Source organism: Pleurodeles waltl, chromosome 11, assembly GCF_031143425.1.
Source record: "Pleurodeles waltl isolate 20211129_DDA chromosome 11, aPleWal1.hap1.20221129, whole genome shotgun sequence".
Taxonomy (NCBI): domain Eukaryota; kingdom Metazoa; phylum Chordata; class Amphibia; order Caudata; family Salamandridae; genus Pleurodeles; species Pleurodeles waltl.
In genome coordinates, this window is record NC_090450.1 from 920,336,575 (window position 1) to 920,360,206 (window position 23,632).

General features: G+C 42.1%; 1 protein-coding gene across 14 annotated transcripts in view; it reads right to left on the minus strand.

Annotated features, from left to right (window-relative positions):
- CLIP1 (CAP-Gly domain containing linker protein 1) overlaps window positions 1–23,632 on the minus strand; it is a 543,241-nt gene that overhangs the window by 175,948 nt on the left and 343,661 nt on the right. The gene's annotated exons all lie outside the window — the stretch shown is intronic.

Here is a 23,632-nt window from a genome sequence, read left to right on the forward strand (position 1 = left end):
AATGGAACTTTCTGTTGATTTTATGAATCCCCTGTAACATATGATTCATTTATATGAATATGATTTCTGTAGTGAAGTAACCAACCAATCACCATGTAAGTAAGCGTTACCAAAGTAATACAAGAACAAATGAGATACCAGAAAACAAACAAGTATTTGCAATGCAATGGGTATAGCATGTGAGAAAGTTTGAGCTTCTGGCGTTGAAAATTGCTTTTTTTAAATTCTTATTTGTATGCAGTGGAGTGATGATATTTTCATAGAACATTTACTGTTGTAATGAGCACGAAGCATAGAAAGAGTGCAGTACCACCAGGTGTCCTTTTGGTCCTCTTTTGGCCCCATAAGGTACTGCACCCTGCAATCTTAACTTCCACACATCATCAATGACTTTCAGGTGCTTTGCTGAAAGATGAAGCGCGGTGCCTGTTTTGAGTAAAGTTTGACGCTGTACATTCAGGTTATGAGGGTGGGGAGACAAGAGTAATATCCTGGCTGAAAAAACAAAATAAGTAACAACATGCTTTAAAAAACAAAAACTTATAGAGAATGCAAAATTAAGTGAAACATGTGAAATGTAAGCAGGAACAACATGGTTACATTAACGCTTTTACACTTCTACTATGCTTGCTGAAAAAAGTCTGCAACATTTGCTGTTCTAATGTGCACAAAGCCAGAGAAGGGTGCAGTACCACAGGCTGACCCTACGTGTCCTGTGGGAGCTCTTTAGGTCATAAGATACTGGACCCTGCAATTTTGAATTCAACACATCCCCTATGATTTTCAGGCACGTGCTGAAGTACAAGTTATTTACCTTCGGTAACAAAATATTTGGTAGAGACATATTCTAGTTGCAGATTCCTTACTGACCGAACACATCCTCCCCGCTTGCGAACTGATTTCTAGGGACAGGGCTTCCCTATTCAGGGCCTTAGCTCTGGCGCACCAATCTCAGTGTTCTTCACGGCTCTGCACTTTGGCGTGGAAAGTCATGAAAAGAAACTGAGGTAACTGCAGTGAGGCAGCATCTATGTGCTACTCCCGACGTCATCACGGTGACTACGACACCAATGACGCCTGCGGAGCCGACCGACGCCACCTACCGATGCACAAGGGTATTGATCGAAGAAAAAATCTCCAGATCAATTCTGACAACTGGGAGAAAATTCTAAAGTAAAGAATTTGCAACTAGAAGTCTCTATCAGATAAATGAAACGCGGCACCCTTTATGAGAAAAGTTTTACGCTGTGCATTCAGGTTATGAGGGAGGGGAGACAAGAGTAATATGCTGTTTTAATTAAAAAAATAAAATAAGTAGAAGGTCACGCTATCTGCAACTTCTTGTAGTAGTGTAAAGCGCTCTTCCCATCGAGTTTGAACGATATGAAACTTCACGTTCTCAGGTAAAGCGCTCAGACAGCACAAAGAAACAGTGGCAAGCCCAAAACAAGGAAGAGGAAGAAACAACATACAAGCACGCAGCAGAAAGCAGCGAAGCAAATGAAAAAAATAGTGCACCACACTAAGCTATATGTCCAGTCGTGCAATCATGTATGTAACAAGGTCAGTCTGAAAGTTGAAGCAGCCCCAAGGCTTGACAAATGTGAAGCATTTACCTACGAAATCAAGGGAAGTTTGAAAGGCAGGCCAAGGAACGAATGAAAGTGAAAGATGTGAGATGGGAGTTGTTAAAGCCCACAGATCTAGATTACAACATGTTGAGAGACCGCACTGCCTAAGAGCAACCCAAAAGTGAAGTATTAAATTACTGTGGAATGGGGCAATGTCTGCATCAGCTAGAACAGTGGTTCCCAACCGGTGGTCTGGGGACCCCTGGGGGTCCGCCACTGCTTACAATATTAAATAATATTAATAGATTAATAAAGTGCATACAAATAAAGTGGCTACATGTACAATTTAACATTTTAAAACACACTGTAAATGTCAAGGAATTTGAAACTGGAGGCTAAAAATTAAATTAGTATCCTCAGATTGATTTATGGGAACAGTGCAGGTGCATCAAACAAAGTCTAGTATGGATGATGTGTGGCTCCAATTAAATTTAGAAAAGCTCCAACCTTCTTATTGAAATTATCATTTTTTTTAAACTTATATTTGTTTGCAAATTAAATAACGCGTTATCATTTGTGCATGTGTTTGATGAATACTTACTTCTGTATTTTTTTGTGTTTCAAATCATCAACAATGTTTAGGTCTTCGGCTCCCAGTAATGACTCAGTGGGGGTCCCCGGATTCTAATAATGATTCAGTGGGGGTCCCAGGGTTCCAGTAATGATAAAGTCCATAGAAATTAAAAGGTTGGGAACCACTGAGCTAGAAGACTGCTGCTCTGTTTTAATGTTGCATGTGTATGTGTGTCAACATGACCATTCACAGCACAGCAATCAGTGCAATTCATGGAGGGAAGGAAAGATATGGTCCACCACTACGTAAGTAGGTTATCTGTAGCACCACCCAGTGGCACTGACAGCACGTTACACAATGATGGATGGTCACAGACTGTGGCATCTCCCATCGGGAAGGGGGGCACCAGGAGGGGGCTTCCACTAATGAACTCTAGGTGGTTGGTGGCTATGAACATAATTGTCTGCCATTTAATTAAGGTATGTTTAGACAAATACTCTGTGTCCTAGATCAATACGGTGGTGCTTGGGTAATACAAACACAACTTTCCAGATGAAAGGTCAAGTATAAGCTTCCTCAGGACATTAAAGTAAAATCTTAAGATCAGACATAGTTGCCAGTTTTGCAAACATAAAGTAACTCTCATGAAATGAAGACTCTCGCAAAGAAGAGGAGAATTCACTGAACAGTTATCTAGTTGTGCATGGGTAAAATCAGAGTCTTAAACACAGCCTGAACACACTTAGTCAGAAAACTACATTACATCCCATATTAGCACAGCAAACAATGACTGACGGGAAAGTACATACAGCATTATACATAGTCTGCTGTGCAACGGATTCATCTGGCCAACATGCCGATGGCATTAAAATGTTGTAAGATGTGGGTGATGAGTCCAGTAGCATCAATACTATCGCTACCTGCCCATCCTTGATAAAGTGTGTATGAAGAAGGCTTTTTATGCCTTAATGCAAACAAAACAGAACATGACAGTGAGCCTTACCGCTGCTTCAGTGCTATTATTTGATGGACTTGTGGGATTTGCATTTATTATGGATTCTTTCATCAGTAAAGTGCTTGACATTTGCTGAATTTGGCTCTGGAATCAGCTGCGTGTCTTACCGAGAATTCATTCGATTTGTGGCGAGTTTAAATGCATATCCACTAAAATGTTGTGCTGGGTTAGAAGCTTGCTGCATAAATACAAACCGATTCCTGAGTTTATGAAGCATCAATGTGATGTCCTGTAAAACTCAGTGAGGCACACTGCAAAGGTTATTCTTCTTCCACACAAAGGCATCTCATGAGTGTCTGGGTACAGGCAGGAGTGGTGATCCTGAAGAGGCAGGTCTTTCTTTGTGACTTTGTTTTGTGATACATATACAAGCGTCGCTGTTAAGGCTGTTTGATGTTTCGTCCTCTTCTGTGGTGAAATGCAGGCTTGTGGGGCACCCTTTGGGAGTCGTTCTGTGGTCGAAGGGTCCCATGTTCTATGCTCCCTCCCCTTACGCTGGACTGGTAAAAAAGCATACGGTTTTATTTGAGGAAATTTTAGAATATTTTTCCGGAATTTACTGGGGTTTTCTCGCCATTCTGACTGGGAATTTATGCAAGTTGTGTTTGCTTCCTATCAGCTGTTTAAAACAATTAAATATTGTTTTAGCCTTGAAGAAACAACCCTTTGTATATATGTTATGGTTCTGATATTCTGAACTCAGTTTTATTTGCTTTATTGCGATCTTCCTTGCTCAGCAATATGGTTGCCAATGGAAGCTAGTTCAACTCCTGGAAAGTATGTAGTGGAAACATAACAATGATTACAAAAAAAAACACTTCTTCCTTTAACTACTTATATTTAACTGTGGAAGTAATTGTTTGTCTCAAGCCCCATGTGACAGTAATAAATATATAACCCATTTGGAATCAAGAGAAAGGGTGCACACACAAACAGACAGTACCACAGGTTATCCAATCGCCATTTATAATTGGCAACCATGGGCCAATTTGAGTGCTTATTTTATGTCATTATACCTAGTTTTGCCATTCTCCAAAGATAGCAACACAGCCAGTTCGAGTAGAAGCAACAAGAAGAAAAAAGGGTTTTACTATGGTATCTCAAGTGCTACTGCTTAGATCTACAACGGATGCAGTGCTGCTTAACTGAGCAACCTTTATTAAATAGCACGTGGTCAACATTAAGCTGTTTCTAATGACAGCCTGTACAAAAGGTTCTTAGTGCATTCTTTAAGAGTGGGGAGATTAGCACTAGTGAAAATATAAGAAGGGATTTCGACAAAACAAGCATAACTTTCCATAAATCACTGCATCCAGGAAAAGAAAACACTTCCAGGAGTTTCATTGCAATAGTTTGAGGGAGGTCTTTACGTACAGTTATCCAAATGGAAAAAGTAAATTAAATAGTGAGTGATCAGAGCAAATATGTGCTGAATCGCATTTGATAGTGGAGTAAACATCCCTGCTCCTTCAACTGAGAAAGAAACAATAATATATCAATCACAAATAACTTGATTTCAGTTACGCTGTATGACCATAAAAGCACAGTTAAAATACAGTATCAGTAAAAAGATAACAAATTTAGTAAGAAACAGTGCATTTATGCCATACACAAGGTAAACATACTAAAAGCATGAAAATGTCATGATAGACCTAAAAGAGAGGCAAGATATTAGTATTCTCTTTTCCAGGAGTGTTATGTCAATAAAACCCCACGCATTGGAAATTAAAGTTATCACTTCTTATTTAACGATGGTTACTTGAATAGGGCTACTGAATAACCACAATTTTCACAAATGACCCTATATAGTAATACTTTTATAATTACAGTGCATATCGGGCTCTAATGCCCAGGACGGTTCTTATGAAATTCAATACTGCAAAACATACGGTTCCAATTGTTACAGGAAAATAAGAGCATTTTGGAATTGCCTAATGTTCCTTTTTTCAACACTGGTAATAAAAACCTTGCTTGGGTTGGTATGTAATGGGCACAAAAGAGTAAAACGCATGATGCTCTGTACAGTACAACTGTCACAGGGACATTTGGGAAATGACTTAAACCAGGTTCCTGGTTTGGGAAAAGCACACAGAAAATTAACAGTGCTCAAGCTAAACCTGGTCAAATAAAATCTGTAATGTAGGTTCCTAATGAGAACAAGATACGGCTCTAAACCACCAGATGGGGCTAGCTCTTGATAGGCTCTTATCGGGTACATATTTATTTCTCTTGAGAATCTTTGAGTTTGTACACTTTCTTGGAAAAGTGTCTTAACCCTCTCTTTAGAGTAAGGTGTACATATCGTAGGGTTAGCAAACAAATTTCCCAAACCTATTCCCGCCAGAGAATATTTAATGTACTTCAGCCAGGGGATTCTCTCCATACCAAGTAATCCAAGGCAATCTGTCAGAATCAATCTAGAAAAGGCTGCTTCTGGAATGGACCAAACCTTGGTCCACACAAGTAAAGGTGCCAATCGAATCACATGGTCAAAAAGCAGAAAGCCAAGTTCCTGATGGCCAATGGAGGCAGCTAATAAGGGAGGGTGTGTGAAAAGGACGACTGATAAATCTATTTTCGATGGTCTGTAAGCTGCCCGTAGAGCCCCACCGGGATAAATGTGCTCTTGTTTAAGAGTATTGTTTCTATAATCAATTTTACACCTAGCTTGGATGTGAAGTGTAAAATTGCTTTCACAGCACCCTGGAATTGGTGCACCCTGGTCTTGAGTAGATGTGACCAGTTTCGGACAACATCATACAGAATACCCAAATACTTATTCAGAACTCTGTTAATGGTCACCCCTTCTACCACATGCAGCCTCGATTTGGTCATTCTTGGACCCATATTCCACCTGAATGATTTTGCAAAATTTACCTTAAGGTCCAAATTTCTCATAAATTCAGTCAAAGATTCCAGGACTTGTTGTAGCCCGTTTGCTGTCTGAGCTATAAGTACCGCATTGTCTGCATAAAGCAGACACGGAACCTGATGCCTCACTCCACAGGTAGGTCCTTTCCCTTGCTTAATTAACTATCCAGTCCACTGATACATAACAGTAAGAGAAATGGGACCAAAATGCAACCCTGCCTGACCCATCTAGTTGATTTAATCGGGTCAGTGCATCCTACGTGTGTGCCAAAGCGAACTCTAATATTGCTGTTTGCATGAATTCCCTTCAGCAGATATAATAAAGATGGCTCTACCCCGCATGGAATCCAATATGGACCACAACTGTGCATGGATGACCTTATCAAATGCAAAGGAGAGGTCCATAAATGCTAAATCTAAGGCCCCTCCCCGGGAATTAACATACTTTCCCTGTCAGGAGTGCCAAATTTAAACTCTGTTTTACTGTGCCTACTCCTGGCCGGAAACCATATTGTGTGGGCAAGAGAATGTTATTTTAATCTGCCCATGCCTCTAGGCATGCAAGGAGAACCTGGACAAAAAGTTTGGAAGTAGTGTCCAACAAAGAAATCAGTCTATAACTGCCCGGTCAGTACTCTTTTTAAAAATGGGAACAAATATAGACTCTTTCCAATAAGGGGGAAAATATCCCCTCACTGCAGCACGAACAACATTTGTGACAAGGGGAGCCCATAATTCTATATCAGCCTTAGAGAGGTCCATAGACACTCCATCTAGGGCTGGTGCTTTATGGGAAGGGCTTTTTTTTCACAGCAAGCTCTACCTCCCCAAGGGCGATAGTATTGCTCACGGCCACCAGCAACTTTACAATATCCAGTCCAGGATCATTCATACCATTTCACCCCACTCCATCCCCATACCCAAATAATTTAACATAGCGACGCTACCCAGGTTTCTGCTGGGATCAAGTTTAACTGAACTCAGGGAATAAAACAAAGGACAATTTACTATTTCCCAAAAACGGCACCGATCCCTCTGATTTAACACCATTTCTAGGTCATACCAAATTTCTTTCTGAATATCCACTTTCCTTTTAGCTAGTGTTTCCTTATATGATTTCCTTACAAGCAAAACCTGTACCTTATCCCTTGGAGAAGACTTAAGTGCTCTTTGCAAATTTTGGTGCGCAGCAGTGCAAGTCTCATCAAACCAGCTACCACCACGATTTCCCCACACCCCAAATTATTCTTTTAGCACTAATAACATGGATACTTTAACACAGATGGAGGAAAACCCAGAGATGATTTGTTCCGGCACAGCTTCTGGGGACAGACAAAAGAAAATTGCCTACCTCTCCTCTTTAAGCAAATGGAGTAAAAGATTCTCACCGTTTACCCTCTCCCACTTCCTTCTTACCCCAGAGTTAAACTGCCCTCCGTTTTTAGTGGACGTTTTTAAAGATCCACTCCCAACACCATTACTAACGATCTACGATCACTCCTACAATTTCTCGCAATTGAGCGATCCCTGACTAGCGAGACCAGATCAGCTATAACAATAACGTGGTCAATAGAGCTGGGCTCATTGTGGCCATGAAAAGTTTGGGGGGTGTAGAGGGCGGTAAATACAAAACGAAAAGCAAATCTTATTTTAGCAGAATCTTAATTAGAGTCTCCCCATAAGCAGTATGCACAAAGTGCGTGATAAGTGCGTGATTTGTTCCCCATTTGGGGCAGTAAAAGCGCATACCGGGCTGTGGCTAAATTCACTACGTTTTACATTAAAACCCCAAGCCCATAAAATTTGAATCTGTTTATTTGTTTGAAAAAATATTTTTGAAAGAGACTTATCTAAGTCTTCCGCTACCTCATCATACTATTATCAAAAATATTGTGATAGTAATTAACTATCACCAAATTGCTACATGCCTTGACTGACAACTACAAAATCTGGGACGATGAAGATTTACAAATCTGCTACTTTTAGCAATGGAAATTTTACAGAACATAAACCAGCCAGCCCCCCCTCTACCACTGCCCCTAACCGACGGGGCCGCTGAGCTGCAATACATGTGAAATCCATTGATATAAAAGGGGTTTATCATCAGTTTCCTGTAAAAGAATCAAATCATGTTCAGCAACATAAGTAAGCCAATCAGGGTTACTCAACTTTCCCCGCAAAATGCTGTATTCCAAGATAAAACTCTAAATAGTACCCCGAAAATTCTTCAAACCTTCCGTAGCATCCACCTTAGCTATCATGGTATTAACATTTCTTTTATTCTGAATGTCTAATTCACATTGTTGAATCTCCCCCTTCCAAGGAATTGAAGGTGCCTGTCTCCAGAGTTGTCAATTTGTGTTCTCCAGATCTGTAAGGGACATGAAGCGATTTTGAGTAGGAATAGTAATGGTTCTCAGTGATCCTCCCGGCCCGCCCCGTGTCTGGCTTGAGGGCTTATAAACAGGACCTAAAGACTTGTAGAAAAAGCCTAACGGTAGAGTTTGTATACCCATTGTAAAAGCTTGCATATGAGTTAGATTGGTTAGTAATGCAGACACTACTTTTGGAGATCGAAAATGTATGACCATACAATCTGAATAAGGGCTATGCAGGTCATGTTTCAATTTCTTAACCCTTGTCACTAAGATAATCTCGTTAAACAAATATTCCCCCCACCCCAAATTTTTCCTTAACCAACGAGCCACCTTGGCTCCTTATATTCTGACGAAGTAGACTGATCTAGGAGTATTCTCAGTTACTTCAATTTCACCTATCTTATGTTTTCTACAGCACCTGCAGATATAAAGTGTAAATTATTTAGTGCATATCAACATTTCACAGTTATGGTAGTGCTGTCCAGCACAGTGCATGTTGTTGAATGAGAGCATGTAACTTTTTGATATAAAGAGTAATGTGGGTTTTTAGTTCATTTTCTACAGTAGCACTACGTTGCTGCTTGTATGCTACAACCAACTGTATTGTATTGCAGTGCAGAATTTACATATCACTTACTACCCCTAAGTGGAGCACTCAAGCACTTCTCTACCTGAACAGTAAACTGAGCCTTGCAGTGTGTGTGGCTGGAAGGGTACTGTCTTTGTTTTTGTATTTCTATGTGGGAAGTATTCCCTTGTTGTGCACAATAACCGCCGAGGTGTGGTTATCATGTTATAGGAAGTAGTGGTTAGCAGTGTAGTGAATGAAGAGGTGTAAGAGATAGACGCACAGTTTATGATTTTTAGTTAGCTGTCAGCTGTGAGCAACTCTGCAGGTCACTTTACGATATATTTTATGATCACAGTCTACTCAGATAGTTACTGCATTGGGTTATCCAAGCTGATCTTTTGTTTACCTTTTTTTGGGACTTGAGCAGGTATGACTGGAGTGGTGAGGGAAATCTAGTGGGGTAATCTACTGGGATGGGTTTTGTAAATACTATCCCATTTCTTAATGCCATTCTGTGATGTAAAAATGTGAGATATAAAGAAGAGGTCATACTGTGTTTTTAGTTGAGACCTGCAGTAGTAGACTACATTAGAGACCTCTGATTGGCCAACAGTATCTGACAGATCTTTTAGTTATCCCATGCCTATTCAGTTGTTGATGTCTGGTTTAATGGCTGGTAAAGTACTAGGTAGTGGACAAGGCCTGTAGCAGATTAGTTTAATGTGAGCATAAGACTATTCCACAATGGTTGGCTGCTGACTGCTGAGTGTTGATGTTAGTTTTAGTGAGGGCCAGAAAGGTAATATGTGAATTGATGTTAATATATAACACACAGGTTAACCACAGATAAGCGCTTCTTAGTTTATCTATGTTTAGAAAGTAGTGTGTGAGATGGGTCACTCCATATCTGTGGGATGTAAACCGCAGATTGTACTTGAACGAGCAATTCTCTTTTGGGGTTCTATCCAAGGGTTGTTAAGTAATATAGATATCTCATAAACAGCCATGTTTTCAACTGTCTTCTGAAATGTATATGCTCCTGAATGCTTCGAATTTTGGCTGATAGTGAGTTCTAGAGTTTGGAGGCTTGTACTGTGAAAGCCGGGTGCGTGATGTCATGTTTTGTATGTATTGCTTAATTTTAAATTTTATTACAAGACCGGAGGCTCATATTATGCAGTCTTTTCTTGCTTTAATTTTTAATAGCAGCCAAGTAAAAGGACTACAGTACCCAGAAAAAACACAAACTACAACAATGACATCATAGCTGAACAGCCAATAGGGTATCATACAGCAATACTAATATCTTAACTGCGAGCAACAAGTCCTCTTTTCTTGCTGCGCGCAGTCAAGATAAGTACCTCCATTATTTTCTCCGTATTATGTTATACCAACTGTTTTCACTTATTTCTCATTGCTCTATGTTTCTGTGTAAACGCGCGTTTGGTGTTCCTGCTTAAACGCGCATCTTCTATTTTCTCTGCAGCGCGTCTTTCAATGGTCGTTTTTCGGCCGTTGTAGGCGCGCGCGTGCACGCGCAGGCATTCTTAGCATTCCTGTCATACCTTCTTGACAGGGCCCGCACCGCGTCCGGCATTTCGAGTGTATTTTCGCTCGTTTTTCTCCCGGCTGGTCTCTGCACCTCGTTTCAGCCGCTCTGATGCTTTCGGTCTCCTCTCAGGTTCTGCTTTCATCTTAGTAACCGCCCCTATTTCCTGGTTCCTGCCCCTTCAGCCACTCCCTCCCTTTTTCTTCACATTTAACCCCTGTTTCTCCAGTTTCCTATAGATTTCAGGTTTATTATTTTTTATATACTTATTTTATATACTTATTTTAGTATATTTTACTGGCTTTGTCATTATGACTGAGGAAGAAGATTCCCAAGTCTTTCAAGAAAATGTAAAATCCTTTATTAAGGACTCTGTTCAACAGGCAGTGGCTGTTTCCATGTCAGATATCACAAAAAATTTAGAAGCCTCCTTTTCCAAAATTACGTCTTCTTCCAAGTTGCCTGTTAACAAAGGCAAGAAACGTGCGGCCACCCTCCTGGTGCCGTCCAAAGGCGTTTCTTCTGGTCCTTCCACCCAAGAGGTATCTAAATCGGGTCCCCCTCCTTCTCCAGTGCATGTTACACAATTGAGAGACACTGATGATGACGATGATGATTCCAGTCATAATGATGATATGGACGGATCTGCAGATCCATTTTTGTGTGGGCCTCTGGAGAAAAGGCGTAAAAATTCTCCGAGTGACGGTGGTGACGTTCACCCTGTGTCTCATGTTTTGGTTGACCATGCTGGCGAACCCTTATTCGACCCTTCCTTCATGGTTCATCCAAATTCAAAGGAGTGGTACCCATCTGATCATGTGGCTGATTATGTTTCATTCTTTTTACGCCATCCCCTCGACAAAGCTACTCGCAATAAGCTTAAGTCTGAGTGTCCTCGTCCCTCTCTACCGGATAACATGACTTCAACCCCGGTTATTGATCCTAACATGCTGATGTTTTTCACCAAATTTGGCAAAGATCCCAAGAAGGGCGTCGATAGAGCTTGGTCAGGTTGTCAGGACAAGCTCCTGGATTTGGTGGGCCCTCTCACCAGAATTTTTGACTTGGCGGAAGAGGCTAAAATGGACAACAGTCCTATAGATCCTGAAGTTCTTTCGAACTGGGCGCAACGCGCTATCTGCATGCTGGGGAATGCCAATACTCAGCTATCTATTGAAAGGAGGAAAAGTCTCCTATTAAAGATTGATCCTAAACTGGCCTCTTTAGCCTCCAAGGATGATGACTCGTTGGCTAAGGGCCAATTATTCGGGGACTCTTTCATCAAAGATTTGGGGAAATATGTGTCCACCTTTGCCTCCCTGGACAAGGCCCAACTTTCTATGAAAAAGATCTTTTCATCTTGGGTTTTTGCCAGGGCCGGCAAAGGCAGGAGTCGCTTTGCCGGCCGCTCCATCAGAGGCCAATACGCCAACAGAGACTCCTACAATCAGCAATCCCAGCTTGAGACCTACACGGGATACAAACCAAGATTCTATCCCCGTCGATCAAGAGGCTACCGTCACAGGGGCTACGCCAACAGGGGAGACCAAACCTCCGGTAAGTGTTTCCAGTTCTGGCCTTCCTCCAGTAGGAGGCAGACTGGCTCTGTTTCTAAATTCATGGTTTTCTCTCACCTCAGATCCCTGGGTAATTCAATCCATTCAAGGGTACCTGTTAGAATTTTATCAAACCCCAATTCAATCCTGTGTTTCTCTTCCCCTGGTTTTTTCCCAAGATCAAACCGAGCGTCTGCGCGTTGAAATCCACTCTCTCCTTTCCAAGCGTGCGATAGAACCCGTCCCGTTCGACCCTTCGGGGTTCCTCAGCACCATCTTCCTCCTCCAAAAGAAAAATCAGAAATTTCATTTGGTGTTGAACCTAAAGGCTTTCAACAACTTTATCATTTATCGACACTTCAAGATGAAAACTATTCTCCATCTCAGGGACATTCTGCTTCAGCACGATTGGCTGGTCAGATTAGACCTTCAGGATGCCTACCTCACAGTGCCAATTCATCACTCACACAGGAAATTCCTTCAATTCCAGTGGCTAGACTCCTTTTATCAATTCAGAGTTCTTCCCTTCGGGCTTTCTTCCGCACCTTGGTGTTTCACCAAAATTCTCAAACCCGTCGCGGCCTTTCTCCGTTCTCACGGAGTTCGTCTAATCCTTTATTTAGACAACTTTCTGTTGATGGCACAGGACAAACGTCTGCTTCTAGACCATCTTCAACTTTGTCAGAGCCTTCTTCTCAGCCTAGGCTTTCTTATAAAATTTCAGAAGTCGGTCCTAATTCCGACTCAAAAGTTAGAGTTTCTCGGTTTTCTAATAGACACTACTCTGTCGGTGCTGCAGCTCCCTCAACACAAAGTATCCTTAATCAAGAAAGAGATTCGTCAATCCCTATCCCTCCCTCATGACTCTGGCACGTCTAGTAGGACTTTTGGCTTCCTCTATTCAAGCCAACTTCCCAGGTCCTTTACATTATCGCGCCCTTCAGCGGCTCAAGATCCGTCATCTTCACAAGGGTCTCGCTTATTCGGATCCCTTGGTCCTAGACGCCGAATCCAAGGAAGAACTTCTGTGGTGGTTGACACATCTAGATGCCTGGAACAGCAGAACTATCTTCTCTGCCGCCCCAGATCTTGTATTAGAATCCGATGCAAGTCGGACTGGTTGGGGCGCAAGATGTGGTCAGTTCTCGACTGCGGGCGCATGGTCTCTGAAGGAGTCCTTCTTGCACATCAACAGTTTAGAGATGCTTGCAGGTTCCTTTGCCATCCGCACTTTTGCAAATAACAGAGTAAGTTGCAACATCCTCCTCAGGATGGACAATTTGTCCGCGTTCAGGTATATCAACCACCTAGGCGGTACCAAATCCAAGATTCTTTCCACGTTGGCGAAGCATCTTTGGGAGTATTGTCTTCCTCGTCGGATCTCGGTCAAGGCAGTGTTTCTGCCAGGCAGGCTGAATACAGTAGCGGATTGGTATTCCAGACATCTTCAAGATTCCAGCGATTGGCAATTGCACCCTTCAATATTCAGGCATCTTACTTCCATCTTTGGCGAAATGTCCATAGATCTTTTCGCTTCTCGCCTCAACTCTCACCTTCCTTCCTATTTCAGTTGGAGGCCAGATCCGCAGGCTCTAGCCACGGATGCTTTCCTTCAGACTTGGCCATCATCCCTTCTTTATGCATTTCCTCCCTTCCTGTTCATTCCCCGGGTTCTTGCTCAAGTACGCAGACAACTGTTCACTCTGGTACTCGTAACCCCTTTCTGGCAGACCCAACCGTGGTACCCAACTCTATTGGAGTTGGCAATCGATCGACCCGTCTGGCTTCCTCACTTTCCCGACCTCCTCTTAGATCCCCAAGGCCAACAACATCAGTTAGTTCTCAGCGGCTCCCTGTCCCTCATAGCCTGGAGAATTTCGGGTCGTCCTGGAGAACCCCAGGAATTTCGGAAGATGCTGCTAAATTCATCCAGCAGGCCAGGGTCCCTGGAACCTCCAGAGCCTACAAGTCCGCATGGGCCCTTTGGAGCAGCTGGTGTTTGGACAGAAATTCAGATCCCATTTCAGCTAATGTAGTTTTAGATATAAATTTCCTGGCTTCTTTATCCTCTCAAGGTAAGGCCTATCTCACTATTAACATTTACAGATCTGCCATCTCTGCTGAACATCAAAGAGTCGATGGTAGGCCAATTGGTGAACATCCTCTCGTCTGCCAATTATTAAAGGGAGTAAGATACGTTTTTCCACCGTCTCTTAAATATAATGTCATGTGGGACGTTAATCTGGTATTACAATTTCTCACCTCTTGGCCCGATAATGATTTGCTCTCTCTCAAACAGCTTTCGGCCAAATTAACCATGCTTTTATGTCTAGTCTCTATCAAACGTGTCTCAGACGTTAAGGCATTGGATGTTACTTCCTTTTTCTTCTCCCCCCTTGGTGTTTCTTTCCAGGTCAAGCGACGTACAAAAACTAACTTAGCTTGTGTTAATTATCCATTTTTTCCCTCTCAACCCAAACTATGTGTTGGAAATTGTTTGAAAAGTTATGTGACTCGTACTGCAGATTTGAGATCATCCTCTGCCTCCCAACTACTTATTTCTTTCCAGAAACCACATAATCCTGTTTCTTCCCCTACTCTGGCTCGTTGGGTTAAATGGGTCATGTCCCTAGCTGGCATTGATATAGGTTCCTTCGGGGCCCATTCGGCTAGCGGTGCTATGGCCTCTCGCGCCTTTTGGGCAGGATCCTCTTTACAGGATATTCTCAAGTCTGCAGATTGGTCGAATGAAAGTACGTTTAGAACTTTTTATTGTAATCCGATTTCTCATGTTTCAGATTCAGTCATTGCTATGCTTTGAACATGCATAATATGAGCCTCCAGTCTTGTAATAAAATTGAGATTTTCCTAGCCTTGGTGTCTGAAAGGCTAGATTTTATTAAAGAAACGGAGGAGAGTATTATCCCACCACTGTTTTAACCCGCCCTCTATCTTTGTTTCAGTGCCAACTCCCTCTTCCAGCGTTGGCTCGTCATGATTCACACGAACAACTCCTACCGATTTTGGATTCGCCCTTCAACGTCTATTCTTCCCAGACGGCACTCCGCTTTCGCCATTTTCGAGATTGTTGCATGGACATTGTGACTTTGGTTTCTATTTTCTATGCCGTTTTGTTTGTTACTTCTCCTCTTTAGTTTTGCATCAAGAAAAGAGGTCTTGTTGCTCGCAGTTAAGATATTAGTATTGCTGTATGATACCCTATTGGCTGTTCAGCTATGATGTCATTGTTGTAGTTTGTGTTTTTTCTGGGTACTGTAGTCCTTTTACTTGGCTGCTATTAAAAATTAAAGCAAGAAAAGACTGCATAATACTCGCCTCCGTGTCTTTAATAAAATCTAGCCTTTCAGACACCAAGGCTAGGAAAATCTCAATTGTAGGTACAGTGACCTTTTCCCTGGGATGCAGTCATGAGTCCTCCTGGGTGAAGTCAGAGAAGTAGCCTTCCAGCAGCATTTTGGAATAGTTGTATTTTATGTATGATGAATCTGGGTGTGCCAGGATATAGGCTGTTGGCACAGTTAAGATTGGAGATTATAAGTGAGGATAGCTTGTACTTTTTGTAGTATCCAAGGTATGGGAAAAGGGGGTGTTGTGTTTTCATTGTTTAGAAGGCTCTTTGTGATATTCTTGATATGTGGTGTCTACAATAGTTCTGATTCCATGGTCACCCATAGGTTCCAGACTTCTCTTGATTATGTAGTAGGGGCCTCAGGTTCCTTGAGCCATATCATGGTAGGCTGGTATCTTCCCAATGTCCACAGGTCATGATCTCGGACTCTGCATTGTGGAGTTGAGCTTTAGGTAGTTACTGATCATCTACATGTTCATGGTGCAAAGGCAGCTGTCAAGCTCTAAGTTTTAGAGGTCTTCTGGACCATCCATTTTTAGAATGATATGCATGTCATCTGCACACTTGTAGCTGGTGAGGTTGAATGATTTAATCATATTTGGAAAGAGGGTTAACTCAATGTTGAATAAGGGTATGTGATGGACCCTTGAGGGATGCCACAGTGCTGAGCATGAGGAGCTGATGTGAAAGGTAGTAGGTAAACCACACTTTGGGTCTGATTACGACCTTGGCGGATGGGATACTCTGTCACAAACCTGACAGATATCCCGTCTGCCGTATTACAAGTTCCTTCATATCCTATGGAACTTGTAAAATGGTAGGCTAGATATCCGCCACGTTTGTGACGGAGTATTCCATCCGCCAAGATCGTAATCAGGCCCTTTGACTCTGATGTAAGAAGCAATCCATTTTAGAACATTTTCACGTAGAGCTGGAGTCTTTGTAATAGTGTGTGGTTATGGACAGTACCAAATGCAGCTGATAAATCTAGAACTGATAGAATAGTTTTGGAGCATGCTAAATGGATACGATTGCTGACTCATTACCTCTACCTGGTCTGAAGATGGACTGTCAGTCTGACATTAAGTAATTTTCTTCTGTAAATATTAAATGGTTCTAACAAATCTTTTTATTGGTTTTTCATTACAAACATACAAATAAGCATGTAGCAACTTTGCGTGGCAGGGAATCAGCAAGCATTTCCATATCCGTGGAAGGTAGGTAGTACTCTCAAACACTGTTATATTCAGATAAGTGTGTATACCTTAAGTCTCCATACGCGTAGTGAGTCTTAACATTTCTGATTCTATTCCACGTCCTCAATAGCTTTTCCATGGTGACAAGACCTTGTTCCACTTTTTGAGGCACCCCCTACTTTGGTATATCGTACGTTCAGCAGCTATGAACCAATCCATACTTTGCTGCCACTCGCATAGTTGTGGCGGTTCCTCCCCCACCCCAGTTACGAGCTAGATTTCTTTTAGCCACTACCAGACCCAGGGATAAATAAAATCTGCAGTACTGCGAAGGTGGTTCTTCTGCACAAATGCCCAGCACACACCCTTGAGCTGTAACTGGGATGGAAACCCTGTTTCTGCCTGCATAACCTCTGCAGTGGCCTTCAGGTAGTGTTGTATTTGAGGACATCCCTAAAGTACATGCAAGAAGGTCCCTACTTCTCCACACCCCCTTAGGCAATCTGTGTTAAGGCATTTTCACATGTAAATTTTGATGGTTGAGCATTACTGCCCTTTCAAATATATTGTCTATGAATTTTCCATTTGATATAGGCCTGTAGACCTGTAGTTTTCTGCGTTGGATGGGTCATGTTTTTCCCTGGGAAGTGGTCTAATGTAGAAGGCTTTTAGCTCAAGTGAGAATGAACCTATGTGCAGGGGCTTGTTGAGTGAGCTTCCAGCTACATCTCTAAGCAGCTTGCAGAATAAGTATCTTTAAAGATATCTGGATGTACTCGGTCTGAAATTGACCCTTATGGTCTGTTTGCAATGTTTGCACCTTCCTGAACAAGAACATTTGGTGCATGAACGTCTCCTGACTTCAATAATGGCCCCATCTCTTCCTGATAAGCGGTGAATACTGCTTTTCTTCAACCTTTAGGCCAGCACGTTCTCCTGACTGGAATTGCATCTGACATTTTGTTTTTGCCCACATTTAATTTTCTCAAATTACAGTGTGCAACGCACTACGGGCAGCACAACAACAGCCAAGACACCTAAAAAATATTCCTGAGAATATTTTGACAGTATTTTTATGCACCATGACATTCTCTCCAAAGGTGGCAACATTATCATTAATATCCCCTTAAAGCTGAAAATATGACTCATAGTAACATATCTAAGGCAACAATACCTCAGCTTTTTCTACTTTCCATCGCCATGCAGGGTGAATAACTAGCTTTTTTACAACACTATCTTCAGTTTATATATATTTCACCTGCATAAAACAGAAGATTAAATTTGATATTTCATAATGCTAAGTAGTGGCATCATATGTTTGTTCCATTTATGAAATTATACATGGATGAGGAAGGTCATCCTTTTCATCTTGCGACTTCTGTTACACCACTTAGTTGGTTTTAATAAACAGGCGGTACTGAGAGAATTTGAAATTTGTCACTTTATATACCTCCATACGCTGCCTTTCGTACTGCAGTTTCTCCTTGAATGACAACCCCTTGCCTCGTAATACCTTGTTAACCATCACAATCTTTGTGCAAACATTCCCCAACCAACCAAGGAGTTATTGCTATCCAGCTATTTGTGTTTATGAGGAAAACAAGATCTTTTAGATACAATTCCTCTTCTTCAACCCCCAAAGTAAATCCTCTGTTTTGTTGAACTCTAATTCATTTTCTTTACTACACAAAGATACGGAGGATTCAGGGCTTGATATCCTGCCTTCCTCTTGAGGAGCAATATTGTCAAACATTTTGCTTCCAAATACCAAAGATGCCACTAAATAGATTGGTTCATCAACACTTTCATCAAACAAAAGGGTTCAATAAAAGACCTCCCTTCACCTGCTAAATCTGCTCCACCTATTTCCATGGAACTACTTCTAGAGGACATCAGAGCTCTCAAACCATACGTGGAAGCAAAAATCAGACACATTTAAAACCTTTATGCCAAATGGTCCACCACTGACAACAAGCTGCTCAAATGGAACAAAAGGGTGGAGTCAATTCAGGTTATTGCTCAACAGCTTCCTCTTTAACAAACCGAAATCTCTCATCTTAATTAACAAGTTGAGGATCTTGAAAACCACAACAGACTAAATAACCTGCAGATTTACGGCTTAGCAGAAGGTTTAGAAGGATCCAACCCTATCTCCTTTCTTCAGTCATTTCTCCCAAAAGCTCTTGGTCTTCCTGAAACAATAGTTTTGAATATTCAACTATCACATAGTCTAGGTCACTGCCCACATACTACATCCTCCTCTCAGAAACCAAGAGGTGTCATCCTCTACTTTTTGGAATATACTGATTTATTGAAAGCCTTACAAGCAGTTTAACTAGAAGGTCAAATATCATGGGAAGGGGCAACACTGTTATTAACTCTAGACTATGCCAAAGCTGTGGCAGATAAGAGAAAGACATTTCTAGACATGTGACCACTGCTATGGAACCTCAATGCTAGATTCAGACTATTTAATCCTTGCCTTTTTAAAGTAACCTACAAAAATAAGCCTACGACCTATAACAAACTTGTTCTATTACAACATTTGTTTTGGACAACTGTAGACACGAAGAAATGGAAGTTGCTAAACTTTCTACAACTGGATAATCCTTTACAAACAATAAACAAAGTTCTGTTATCACAACTATTAACTGTTTGTCTTTTTTTCTCTTTATAGATGTTCTGACTAACAATTGTTATTATCTTTGTTTTTGTTAGGCAAAGTCTTCATATTTGATCACTGTCATTCCTATTCTGTTTGGATGGTCTGACCTCCTTCTAGACCTACCCTGGAGTTTGAGTCAGTTGTGTCATCTTCCCGATGTGGCTTCACCACCCTCACCTTCCGTTTGTGTTTTTGGCATGTCATTTTGTTTACATTTTATATGTACTATATCACCCTCTCTCTTTCCTCTTTTCCTTCTTTCTCTTCCACTTTACTCTGTCATGTCTTTTCGCATATTCCTACTGCATCTACTATTTATCACCTTTCATTCTTTTCTGAGAGCGTTTTTCCATGTTATATTGTATGCTCAATTCATCATTGAAAATGTAATTTGCATTTACCAATTATTGCTTGATGTTAAATGACATTACGTGTTATCTCTTGGTATGTTAAAGGTTTGTGTTTGCCTATTAAAATGAAATGACTGCTCACCCATTTATCTAAACTTAAAGCAGACACAGCATTTTTACAAGAAACATGTGTGGTTGCTTCAGAAGTTCAAAAACGTAAGCATAAATGTGTCTGAAATACTTTTCCTTCTTCGGGCTCAGGGAAAAGAAATGGAGCTATTATTCTTTGCCATAAAAAAAAACTGTGTTACTCTTCTCTCCCAAGAGACAGAAGATGAAGGAAGATGGGTGATCACTTATCTTCGGATTAATAATGTTCCTATCTCTCCGTTTAACATATATGCACCTACTAAAACTGATAATGTCTTTTGGCATGCTATCTCTACTAAACTAATGTCCATATCCACAGAATATGTAATATTTGGTGGTGACTACAATTTAGTTTTAGATCCTTATATAAATCAAACCTCTAAGACAAATTTTATCCAATCTGCCATGAATCAGCAATTCACTAAAACCACTGAACAACGATCTGTTGTTGGAGATTATGTAATCCACTACTACGAGAATACACATTTTTCTCACACACACATCTATCCCAATCTCGAATTGATTATCTATTTGTCTCCAATCCATTAGTACAACACATTCTACGCGCAGACACTAGCTCTATACTGATTTCAGACCACACCCTGGTAAAATTAGGTTTGGGGTTACGCCTGATCACTACTGGTAATAGAAGATGGTGTTCCTCGTTATTAGGCCCAGTTTTCACCTCCTCATTTGTGTCTTTCACTACGGAGTTCTTTTCCCTTAACTCGTCCTCCAGTTTCCCTTTTCAGGTTGCATGGAATGTATTTAAAGCATCAGCTAGAGCTCTTATTGTCACCTTGGTTACCAAGAAAAAACATTAAACTCCAAGAAAGCACTTGATATCTTAAAACGCATTAAATATTTGGAAACCCTGTACACTACCACTAATTTTTACAACTCACCACAAAAATCCAATTGAGGAAAAAATTAAAAACAATATTATGGAAAAAATGTAAATAGAAAATGCTGCTTCCTATCATCTTAACCCCTTCTGTGCCAGGGACGTAATGGTTACGTCCTGCGGCACAGCGTTCCTGTGCCGAGGACGTAACCATTACATCCTGGTATTGGCCCACGGGGGAGTGCTGGCGCTACCCGTGGGCCTCCCACCCCCTCCACTGGGCAGGGATGCAAGGGAAAGCAATCCCTCCCCTCCACCCCCGGTCAGGTCTGGTGACATCAGCGCGCATTCGCGTGCTAACCTCCTCAGAGGTCGTCCCATTGCGCTGGAAGCTCAGAAGAGAAACCAGGGGTTGGTGGTAGTGGGGATTGGGGGTGTGAAGGGGAGAGCGGGAGGAGATGGAAATCAGAGAGGCATCAAGGGAAAGGAAAGGCTTTTCCTTTCCTTTGATGTCTTTCTCAACATTCCTGCAGCACGATCGGAGAGGCATTAAGGGAAAGGAAAAGCGATCGTGCTACAGGAATAGCCACTAGACAACAGGGAGTTTTTTTTTTTTTTTTTTAAATGTACATATGAGGGAAGCGACCACTTAGGCAAGGGTCACTCCCCAAGGGGGGGCATTTTTTTAGACGATATATGCTATTTTAATTAAGTTGATCTGCCCCCAAGGAGGGCAGAAACCACTAGGCCCCAGGGATTTTTATTTTATTTTATTTATTTTGTACAGATGGGGAGCGACCCTTGGGAAGGGCCACTTTTATTTTAGGTCATTTCTGCCCACCTTTGGGGCAGATCGGCCTATTTTTATTAGGGCAATCTGCCCCCAAGGGAGGCAGAAACCACTAGAAACCAGGGATTTTTTGCGTCACCTTCACTCAAGGGGAGAGGCCCTTATGCAAGAGTCGCTCCCCAGGGTGGCAATTTCATTTTAAGCCATTTCTTCCCCCCTTAGGGGCAGATGGGCCTACTTTTATTAGGCCAATCTGCTCCAAGGCGGGCAGAAACCACTAGACACCAGGGATTTTTTTTTCTTTACTATTTTACATAAGGGGAGTGGCCCCATGGGCAAGCACCATTCCCCATGGGGGCAAATTATTTTAGGCCATTTCTGCCCCCCTTGGGGCCAGATTGGCCTACTTCTATTAGGCTCATCTGCCCCCAAGGGGCGCAGAAACCACTTATGCACCAGGGATTGGTATGTGTGTGTTTTTTGTTTGGGAGGGCAGCCCCTTGCGGAAGGGTCCCTCCCCATGGAGCACATTACTGTTGGCCATGTCTGGCCTACTTTTGTAAGGTGCATCTGCCCCCAAGGGAGGCAGAAAGCCCACTAAACACCAGGGAAGACCCCAAATAAACAGGGACAAAGTTGTTCTGCCCACCAGCGGACAGATGGGGCAACTCCGTAGGGCACCAGTGGGCAGATGGGGCAATTACTCCTGATCCACTCCCCATGGGGGGCAGAAAGCCTACTAGATGCCAGAGAATTTTTAATAAAATAAAAAATAGTGGGGTGGTGGCTACCAACCGGTAGGGGCGACAAATGCAAAAAGAACAGTTGATGGACGGAATGTAGACCAAATCAAAAATTCACCCCCAGTCACAGATCTGGGTTTAATCCATCAGTTTTTTTTGCTCACCATGCCATTCCAGTTTGGACCCAGCCATATGCAAATCAGTCTTGACCCTGTTCCCCAAGGGAACAGTCCAGTCCGAACTGCAAGGCCAGGTCCTCCCTGGACCAGAAACATGCATCCTGGGACCGATTTCGAGGTATCACCCCTCTTCAGCCAGGCTAGCTTGAATATGGTAGCATAGTGAGCACGGGACCCACGTCTGGGCATACCCTTCCCACTTGGGGAGACAAACCCATGCCCCCACCCCAACTGAAAGGGGTAAGTCTTTCAGCTCCCCCCGCACACTGAAAGATCTTACACCAAGGGCAAGCAAGAGGACATTTGAATATTTTTGGTTTTGATTTTACATTTGGGCCATGAGAGCTTGGCTAACTCTTAAAATTGTCACACTTGGAATGTTGAGGGCTGCACTTTGGGATGCTGCCATCTAGAAAAATCTACGAGACCTAGACACATCTGAAAACTAAACATCTGGGTGAGTCCTAGGTGGTGTGCTTCACATGCACACTGCATCATTTTCTTACCCACAATGCCCTGAAAACTTCCAACTTTGCTTGAAATCACACATTTCTCCCACATTTCTGTGATGGAACCTTCTGGAATCAGCAGGAGTCCACAAAATTCCTACCACTCAACATAGTCACATCTATACCCATAAAGATTCTGCCCCATTTGTCAGCCTAAAAATGTTTTTTTTATTTTTTTTTCAAAACTGCCCTTTTGGATTCGCTTTAATGCCCCCTCAATTTCGACATGTTTTTGATTCTTCCCTGTCACAGGCACTTGGCCCACCTACACAAGTGAGGTATTTATCGGGAGACTACAGGGGAACATTGGGTGGTAGGAAATTTGTGCCGGTGCGGTGATCCCACACAGAAATTTGATTTTTTTTTTTTTAAGCTAAATTTGAAGATTGGTGAGGATTTTGGCAAAGAAAACACTGGGGGATCCATGCACGTCACACCCCCCTGGACTCCCTCGGTTGTCTAGTTTTCAGAAATGTCTGGGTTTGGAAGGTTTCCCTAGATGGCTGCTGAGCCCAGGACCAAAAATGCAGGTGCCCCCGTAAAAACAGATAGTTTTGTAACTGATAATTTTGATGTATCCACGTAGTGCTTTGGGGCATTTTCTGATACCTGGCGCTAGGCCTACCCACACAAGTGTGGTACCATTTTTATCGGTAGATGTGGGGGAATGCTGCGAAGAAGAGCGTTTGTGGATACCCTCAGATTCCAGAACTTTGCAGCAACGAAATATGAGGAAAAAGTGTTGTTTTTT